Genomic DNA, 8,781 nt, shown 5'->3' with positions numbered 1-8,781 from the left:
ATAGTCCGCTATTCTGCAGTGATTTTCTTCCAATCCAGTATCATTTGTACGGTAAGAAAACCAAAGTTTGTGGTTATTCATTTTTATGACTAATAAAGCTGATAATACGACGTAATGAGAGTGGGCCGAGATCCAACTTTAGTAAATCATAGGCCTAGATCTAGTCCCGTATGTTCAAATGTGTGTGCATTTTAAGTAGACTGATTGTCTTTTAACCCTATTTAGCCCGGGGGGGGCTTGAGAAGCCCCCCCCTCGACATTTTTCGCGATAATTTTTTAACGCAAGAAAATCTTGCACTGAAATTTTGTGACTTTTTTCTTTCGAGTCTTGCGCAACTTTTGAAAGAAATTTTTCGAAAATCGGACCTACCATTACAAAGTCACGTGTCCTTTTGTCTTCGCATGTCAGCCCGAAAATCGCTCATTTTTGTGATTTGTGTACAAAACATATGGAAATCTCATTTTTCAAATAAAGAGGTAAAACATTGGTTATTTGGTCTTGTTTAGATTTTAGGTGTTTATTTTGGGGTCAAAATAGTTGAATTATAGTTGGAAATGAAATAAAACAACAAAAACAATAAAATACATAAGTTAAAAAAACAAAGAAATACATAAGAAATTATCAAAACAATAGATAACATAAGGAATAACCCTGGTTTTTCAAATTTTTGTGTTGTATTATTATTCCAAATGGTCTAACAAATATATGTAGTGAGAAAGAATGCTTAAATATGAATAATGTCTGATTTATGGGCAAAAATGTGAATTTAATGACCTTATTTGCATAAATTACCATAAATATGCAAATGAGTGAATTTTTCAAAAAAATTGAAATTACCATAGTATTCTATACACTTCACTTGACATGTATGCAAATTTTCGCGGCGATCGGGCATTTCACGGCCGAGATCACAGGGGGGGGCCTGAGAAGCCCCCCCCTGGGCTATGCAGTTTCAAAATAGCCCGGGCTAAATAGGGTTAAGCTGCTTAAGTACACTCGTCTCGTGTTTTAGGTAGAAATGTACAGTAATATGAGATTTATGTCTCATGAAATATTAATAGACTTTCTAGATCCTATAATTGATAATGGAATAGGGTCTACAAGAATGGCCGACAGTTAGGCCTAGAAAGTGATTGCAATTAGAAATTATAAATGTAAGAAAGTAAAAGAGGCCATGAAAACGATAGATTTTTTCGATCTGGATCTGAATATAATAGTCTGATATCAATGAGCTCTACTTGAGGATCTACATGACGGGGGCGTACGGAGGATTTTTTCGAGGGGGGGGGGGGGGGCCGGGGGGTAAAATTTGAAAATCACGCAGTCAATTTCACAACGACTCGGCCAGCCGGTGAATAAGCCGGGGGTGGTAAGAGCACCTTTTTTTTCCTTCTTTTTTTCCCCGAAAATATGAAATTTGGGAGACCGATATTTCGTTCAGTTGGTGGGGGGTAAGGTCACCTTTTTTGGGTCACCCTTTAGCACAAAAAATGTTTAATTTATTTTTGTTATTAAAAAAGTGAGGGGGGGGGGTTTCCTCAAAAACACACACACACATAGTCTAAACAAAATTGGAGGAGGGGGGGGGGGGGTTCAACCCCCGAAACTCCCTCCCCCCTGCATACACGTCTGCTACATGATCTAGTGTTGAAGAAGTGATGAGGGTTCTTTGGTCACAAACTTAAATTTGATTTTCTTTTCCCTTTTATTTATCAGTTGCAGCATCATCGAACACTATGACCCATGAATCAGAAGATAACGTAGATGCTACGAGAGAGCTCATTTCACAATGGACAACAGAAGTGTTACGTGACTTTCTACAAGGAGGGGACTCAAGCTTGGAAATCGAGTACCGGTAGTCATTATTTTATGGGTGCTCTCTGCCTTGACTCTGGGGGTACTGTTCAGCCATCCGAGGTAGAGATAAACTGGACGATGGATGGAGAGGGGGCGGGGGGGGGGGGGGGAGAAAGGCATGCAGACTGCAGAGCTGGTCGTCTACTATGTATAGAGACATTTGTGTGTACCTAGTAGATAAGGACACTCCATCACTAGAGGGAAGAATGAGAGACTACAAAGAGGGAAAGGCATTTAGTTATTTTGCCAGTTTCTGGTTAGGGAGATATTTTTTTCATCTCGTGGGAGAAAGCTGTCTGTAATTCAAAATCATTTGATACTTGAATAAATTTAGTCCATTTTCTAGACTGTTTCATGTCAAACCGTTGATTCTACTTTCTTGTGAGTATAGTCAGAGAGAAAGAGAAGTAACACGAGTAAAGAATGAAAAAGAAGCTAATATTTGAACGAGGAGGAGAAAATGGAGATTACGTTGTTGCCCATAGAGTTGGAATAATTGTTCTTACTACTTTTTATTAAATGATTGTGACCATTTGGTTTATTGTTTGTACATAAAGGTCATATGTTATAAGAACTGTATTGATCAATCTAAAGAGTCTTATAGATTGATTAATACAGTTTTGAGATGATGATGATGATTGTGATGATGAACGAGAAGGAGAAGAGGAGGAACATATCATGAGTTGATGGAGAAAAGATTGATAGAGGGGTTATCATTACAGAGAGAGAGAAAGAGAGATGGACTAACATGAGGAAGGGAGAGCAAGAATGGAGGCTATGACATAGGGGAAGAGATAGAAATCAAAATTATATTTATACTAACATTTACTAAATTAGAATAGTAAATTAGAAGATAAAGCTAAAGGAAAGAATGCAAACTAAAATTAAGCAAAGACCACAATATCGTTTACATTATAATATAAATTAAGAAAAGGTACATGGAAACGTGTACATTTGTAAAATTTAATCTCTTGTTCTCTTAGATCTTCCTCTTCACACCTAATTCTTGCTCTCCCTCTCTATCTCTCCCTCCCCTCTCTGTCTCTTTCTCTCTCCTCTCTCCTTATTATCACTCTTTCTCTTTCATTAAGCGTCGACATCTCTCTCGATGCCTCTCTCTGTTTCTATGATTTTTCTCTCGTTAAATATTTAAAACATCAGGTCTGTCTGACCTTCCTCTCTTGAATAAATCATGAATAACTTCAACTCGGCGTCCTACATACAGTAATGATTGCTTAGTACTCATCTACAACCTTCTCTGTGTTGTTTTATTTTATTGATAAAATAAATATAACCATGAGATGAATACAAGTTAGATCAATATCAACAGGTTTAATGCAATGCATATAAGTTGACATCTTATGAAGAAGTAGTACCACCCCCGCCCCCCCCCCCTCCAGGAACGGGAACGGAGGTACCGCATGCGTGTTCCCAAAATCTCTGGCTCGTAACAAAGAAAAAGATCTGCCCGTATTGACTTTACACACTGGACTTTTGCTGAGAAGGGGGGGGGGGGGGTACCACCTTTAATGCAAACACATTTAAAGGGATCGGGTAACTTACTCTCAGATTCTGAAACAAAATCCTGGATTTAGCTCATGCTGCAATGATAAATTTAGGTCAGTCAGGAACTCAATGACTTTTACAATCCGATCGCCTGTCTGATTATCAAGATATTTACGATTGGAAATCGAAACCAAATTTTGTGTTTGCCAAACGGTTTTCATAACACTACAGTTTATTGGGGAAAACGAGTATGGTAAAAGGGGTCAAACAAAGATTTTTACTTTTTAGAGGCACTTCTTGATCATTTTGAAGCACAATTTTGTTAGGGCTTCAGTATTAATACACCATATCACAGACACTGGTAGCACGTAGGGCCATACGTCCATCTCGGTTTAAACATTGTTATACATTGTTAAACAATGCATTTTACAATACCTTTACAACATACACCATACACCATTTGCTGTCACATGGTTTGGAAATCACATTACAGATAATAATTCTACAACTGTGAGGTTTCACCTGTCGTCATTTGATACCCGAAGGAACACTTTTTTTAGGGGCTAAATCTAATTTTTTCACAAGGCAAAATAACTATATGCCTTCCCCTCTTTGTAGTCTCTCATTATTTTTCCCTCTAGTGATGGAGGGTCCTTATCCAGTAGGTACATACAAACATAGTAGGCCAGTTCTGCATACCTACCCCCCACCCCCCCCCCCCCCAATCCATCCATTGTCCAGTTCCTCAGTGTCTACCTCGGATGGCTGAACAGCTACCGCGTCAAGGCAGAGAAATAATGACTACCGGTACTCGATTTCCAAGCTTGAGTCCCCTCCTTGTAGAAAGTCATGTAACACTTCTGTTGTCCATTGTGAAATGAGCTCTCTCGTAACATCTACATGCACGTTATCTTCTGTTTCATCGGCCGTGTTCGATGATGCTGCAACTGATAAATATAAGGGAAAAGACAATCATATTAAGTTCGTGACCACAAGAATGATTGTAACAAAAGAATCCTTATCACTTCTTCAACACGTAGATGCTCAAGTTGAGCTCATCGATATCAGAATTTATATCCAGATCCAGATCGACAAATTTTACACTTAATTGCAATCACTATCTAAATGTCAGCCATTCTAGTAGACCCTATTCCATATTCAATTATAGGATCTAGAAAGTCTATTAATATTTCATGAGACATAAATCTCATATTACTGTACATTTCTACCTAAAACACGAGACGAGTGTACTTAAGCAGCTTAAAAGACAATCAGTCTACTTAAAATGCACACACATTTGAACATACGGGACTAGATCTAGGCCTATGATTTACTAAAGTTGGATCTCGGCCCACTCTCATTACGTCGTATTATCAGCTTTATTAGTCATAAAAATGAATAACCACAAACTTTGGTTTTCTTACCGTACAAATGATACTGGATTGGAAGAAAATCACTGCAGAATAGCGGACTATGTACAAGATTATGATGTTGATTCGATACGAATCCCGTTGTTTGCAACAGGACAGCTGATCACGGCGAAGGTGAAAATGGACTAGAATTATGTCCCGGCATGCTTTGCGATGAAACAACCGTGAAGGCACGTATTGCTTTCAAGTGAATTTGGCGCCTTACAAATCCTATTTAGCTATGTATTGTTTTACATGTCTAATCATATTTTCAATCTATTTATTGACAGATCCCATGTTTGTTTTGTTTTTCCTTCTTTTTCTTTCCGTCTCCTCAGCAAAATGATGATGATCATCGTGATCATCTGCAAATCAAGCCCACTATAAAGTCACATAAGAATACATTCGGAGAGGAAATATGACAAACAGAAATTGTCTCCTTCTCTTTCACCCCCCCCCCCCCCTTCTGAGAAAAAATAAAATAAATGAAAAGAGAGAGAGAGAGAGAGAGAGAGAGAGGAGGGGGAGATAAAGGGTGACAGACAGAGAATAATGGGAATTGTGTAACCGGAGAATCTCTTAACTCTTAATTTCCCCCTTTCTGAGAAAAAGAGAGAGAGAGAGAGAAAACGAACATGATTAAATCATATAATTATATATATATATATATATATGGGGAGGGGGTGACAAAAATGGAAAAAGAAAGAGGAGTGTGTAACCACTGCAGTGCTACGAAAATACATGTACTATCTCATTCAATGCCCTTCGCTATATAGTCATCTTTCCTTTGCTCATGAATAATTAATATAATTCGTTCCAATAATGCACGTCCGTATACATGCATTCCATGCACTGGAATACTAGTATACGAATCTCGAGAAGTAGGTAGGGCCATCGGATCGCATTTTCTGTCTGCTGCCCTCTACAATTTGAAACCTTATAGAGATAAATCCGCACACCAAAATGTATGTCGTTCCTTCTTTTTTGTATATGTTTTGTTTATTTATTGTTTATTTATTGTTTATTTGACTGTTTCTTTCTTTCTTTCTTTCTTTCTACCTTCCTCAATTTCCTTCTTTCTTCCTTTCCTTTCTTTCTGTGTGTGCATCTGTGTTCTTTCATACTTGTTGTACCATTTGAAAATGTCTCATCAAACCGATTTTCTGTTTGAAACTGCGATTTCCTGACCCTTGTAAATGTGAAAAGGTCGGCGACGATTTAAAAAAAAGAGAGAGAAAGAGAGAGCATGAGAGAAAGAGAGAGAGAGAGCGAAAGAGAGAGGGGCGTCATCTGTTGAATGTGAGCGTCATGACAGTTACATATTATCGCACTCGAACATGATTTCTATAGATGCAGGACCATAATTCAGTTGAGTTGATTTCTTGAAAGTCTTTGAGATCGCGAGAGTTTGAAGCGTTGAAAGCTCAAAACAGATGTCGAACCAACCAATTAATATTTTGTCATCCACAAAATGAATTAAAGGTGCTATATGTCCCATTTGCAGGCCAACAAATAAAAAGATTAAATTCAAACGGCATTTGAAAGACAATACTAATTTAGAACTTCCCTCAAAAGAAAAGGGCTTTAAAATGTCTTTAAGTTGGAAAATAACGTCCATTAGTTATCGACTCGACTTTAGTGATTGCAATCACTAAAGTAATAGTCTGTTTTTCAGACCCTTATACCGAATGGTCGTACGTTTTGTGCTGCGCAAAGATTCAATCAGTTTGATGTTTGCCATTAGTAGAATTGGGTTATTAATGTAAACAAATGCTCGTGTACTCTGTACAGCTCATTTTATGTATGCTATTACCAAAGAAGAAAAAAGTCAGTCAGTCACTCACTAGTGTCTGACAGTGAAATCTAGAAAGTAAACGGGTTTCCTTGCATAATTTATATAACAGTATGTGAATATTTATGTGAAGGTAGTGTAATCTATTTATCATGATAAATAACTGCATCCATGTTTGTTGTGTTCCCCTACTCTTCTCCCCCTCCCTCTCTCTTTCCCCTCTATACCACCCTCCTTCTTTAACTCTTTCCCTTCATCATTATATCTCTACCCTCTCTGTCCATGTTACGACAGCTTCTGTTTCCTTGTATTCCTACATCCCAGTTGCAGTTTCCTCACCCCCACCCCCCCCCCCTCTCTCTCTCTCTCTCTCTCTCTCTCTTCCTTTTTTTTCTCTCTCTCTTTCCCATTTCTTTTCTGTTTCATCCATCCCGATTGTACATTGTATCAATGAATAATAGTTTGATTGTAATGTTACCACGTTTTACCCTATGCATTTTATCAATTATCACTGTGTTATTGTACATTTTCGCTATTCGGCTTTGCCGCAATGAAAGTATTTTAATAAACCATTTTGAATTGAATTGAATTGAACTGAATTTGAATATTGGGATACTGCTAATGTTTAAAAATCACGGATAGGACATCCATGACATGTTCATAATTCCAATGGCATTTGAAATGGCATTTGACAGAATTTGATGTTGGCTTCAAATAATGGTATATAGTACCTTTAAAATCCGACTTACGGAATTTTCTTATAGGATAATTGGAAGAACAAAATGAAACTTTGTCAAGAATTTTAACTTTTGAACAATAAATGTTTCTTGCTTGTTCATCAGTCACAAGCTTGGGCGGGAATGGACATGAATAAATTCAAATGCAATTATAAATTCTTTATAGCACCAACAACTTGCAAAACTCTTAGATATCATTATGGCCACCGTTGGTTAATTGGTGGAACGGTTGGTTGGAGCAACATGTAAGAAGAAGAAGAAGAACAAACAAATATTTGTTTAATTTTTTTATTGCTGAATAATTTCAGTATAGGGTGGCCTGGATATTCATAAATGGGTTCTATATGTTTTGTATATTGAGACAACTTTAGATGTTACAAACGTTGAATGTGCTAAAGCGAAAAGTTACTATAATTTAATGCTAGAAAAGAAAAAAGAGAAAGTTGGTTTCCATTTTTGGCAAAATATTTTAGGCCTACCAGAAACATTTGTTTAGGAAGATATATTTCAGTTTGAATTTAATAGATAAGGGACAATAATATCAAACAATATAATTTCAAATTAATTCATAGGATATTGCCCTTTAAAGACAATCTCTTTACATGGAAAATCGTACAGTCTAACGAATGTGAAATTTGTCGTGAAAAAGAATCTGATGATCACTTTATATTTCGTTGCAAGAAATAAAGAGTTTTCTGGAAAATTATCTCAAGAATTTTATAATTCATCTATAAAATAGAAATAGAAATTGATATGAAAATGTTATTGAGTGGATAAAGATCTCTAAAATAAATAACAGAAAATTTACTTTACTTAATTTCTTGATAAATTATGCACAACTGGTAATATACAAAGATTACATAAAGCGGAACTTTGGGTAAGTACCAACCAATCCAAAGAGGTTAATACATAATTTTGTTTCATCATTGAAATGTTATTTGAAATACAAAGAAAATATAAGATACTTCGATAATGAAGAAGTTAAGAAAGTAATAGAAATGTTATAATGATCATTTTAAGAAATTATGTTGATCTTGTATATAATTCATATGTTTCATTTTACTTGTTTTGTAAATAGTCTATATGTATTTTGAAATGGAATATTAAAGTCCCTCTGAAGAGGTAAGAGAAAAAAATAAAAATAAATTAATGGGTTCTATGACGCATCCATGATAATGCAATGAAAATATTTGGATGCGTCATAGAGCCCATTTCTGAAAGGTTAATCGTTGCCAGTCTACAACTAGGGACAATCTCCAATGCGCAACCTATAAATTGTACATTAACATGTCTAAAACGTTTACAAATTATTATTAAATATTTTTTATGTAATCTTTTAAAAATTAATTTATTAAATTTGATCTTATCATATTCGTACTAACAATTTATTATATAAATACGTCTTAGCTGGGCTGCTGAAAGCCGTAGCCATTTGATCTGCAAGTTGGCAACTATTTTGGCTAGCAACGGAACGCCGAA

General features: G+C 36.2%; 1 long non-coding RNA gene across 1 annotated transcript; it reads left to right on the top strand.

Annotated features, from left to right (window-relative positions):
- LOC115921502 lies at positions 1–2,220 on the top strand. The gene is made up of 2 exons (XR_004062915.1): positions 1–51; positions 1,718–2,220. It is a non-coding gene; the product is annotated as an uncharacterized LOC115921502 (long non-coding RNA).
- Positions 2,221–8,781: the final 6,561 nt, after the last annotated feature.

The sequence above is a fragment of the Strongylocentrotus purpuratus genome, unplaced genomic scaffold, assembly GCF_000002235.5.
Source record: "Strongylocentrotus purpuratus isolate Spur 01 unplaced genomic scaffold, Spur_5.0 spur5_contig_816, whole genome shotgun sequence".
In the NCBI taxonomy this organism is placed as follows: Eukaryota; Metazoa; Echinodermata; class Echinoidea; order Camarodonta; family Strongylocentrotidae; genus Strongylocentrotus; species Strongylocentrotus purpuratus.
This window is presented reverse-complemented; position numbering and strand designations above follow the sequence as displayed.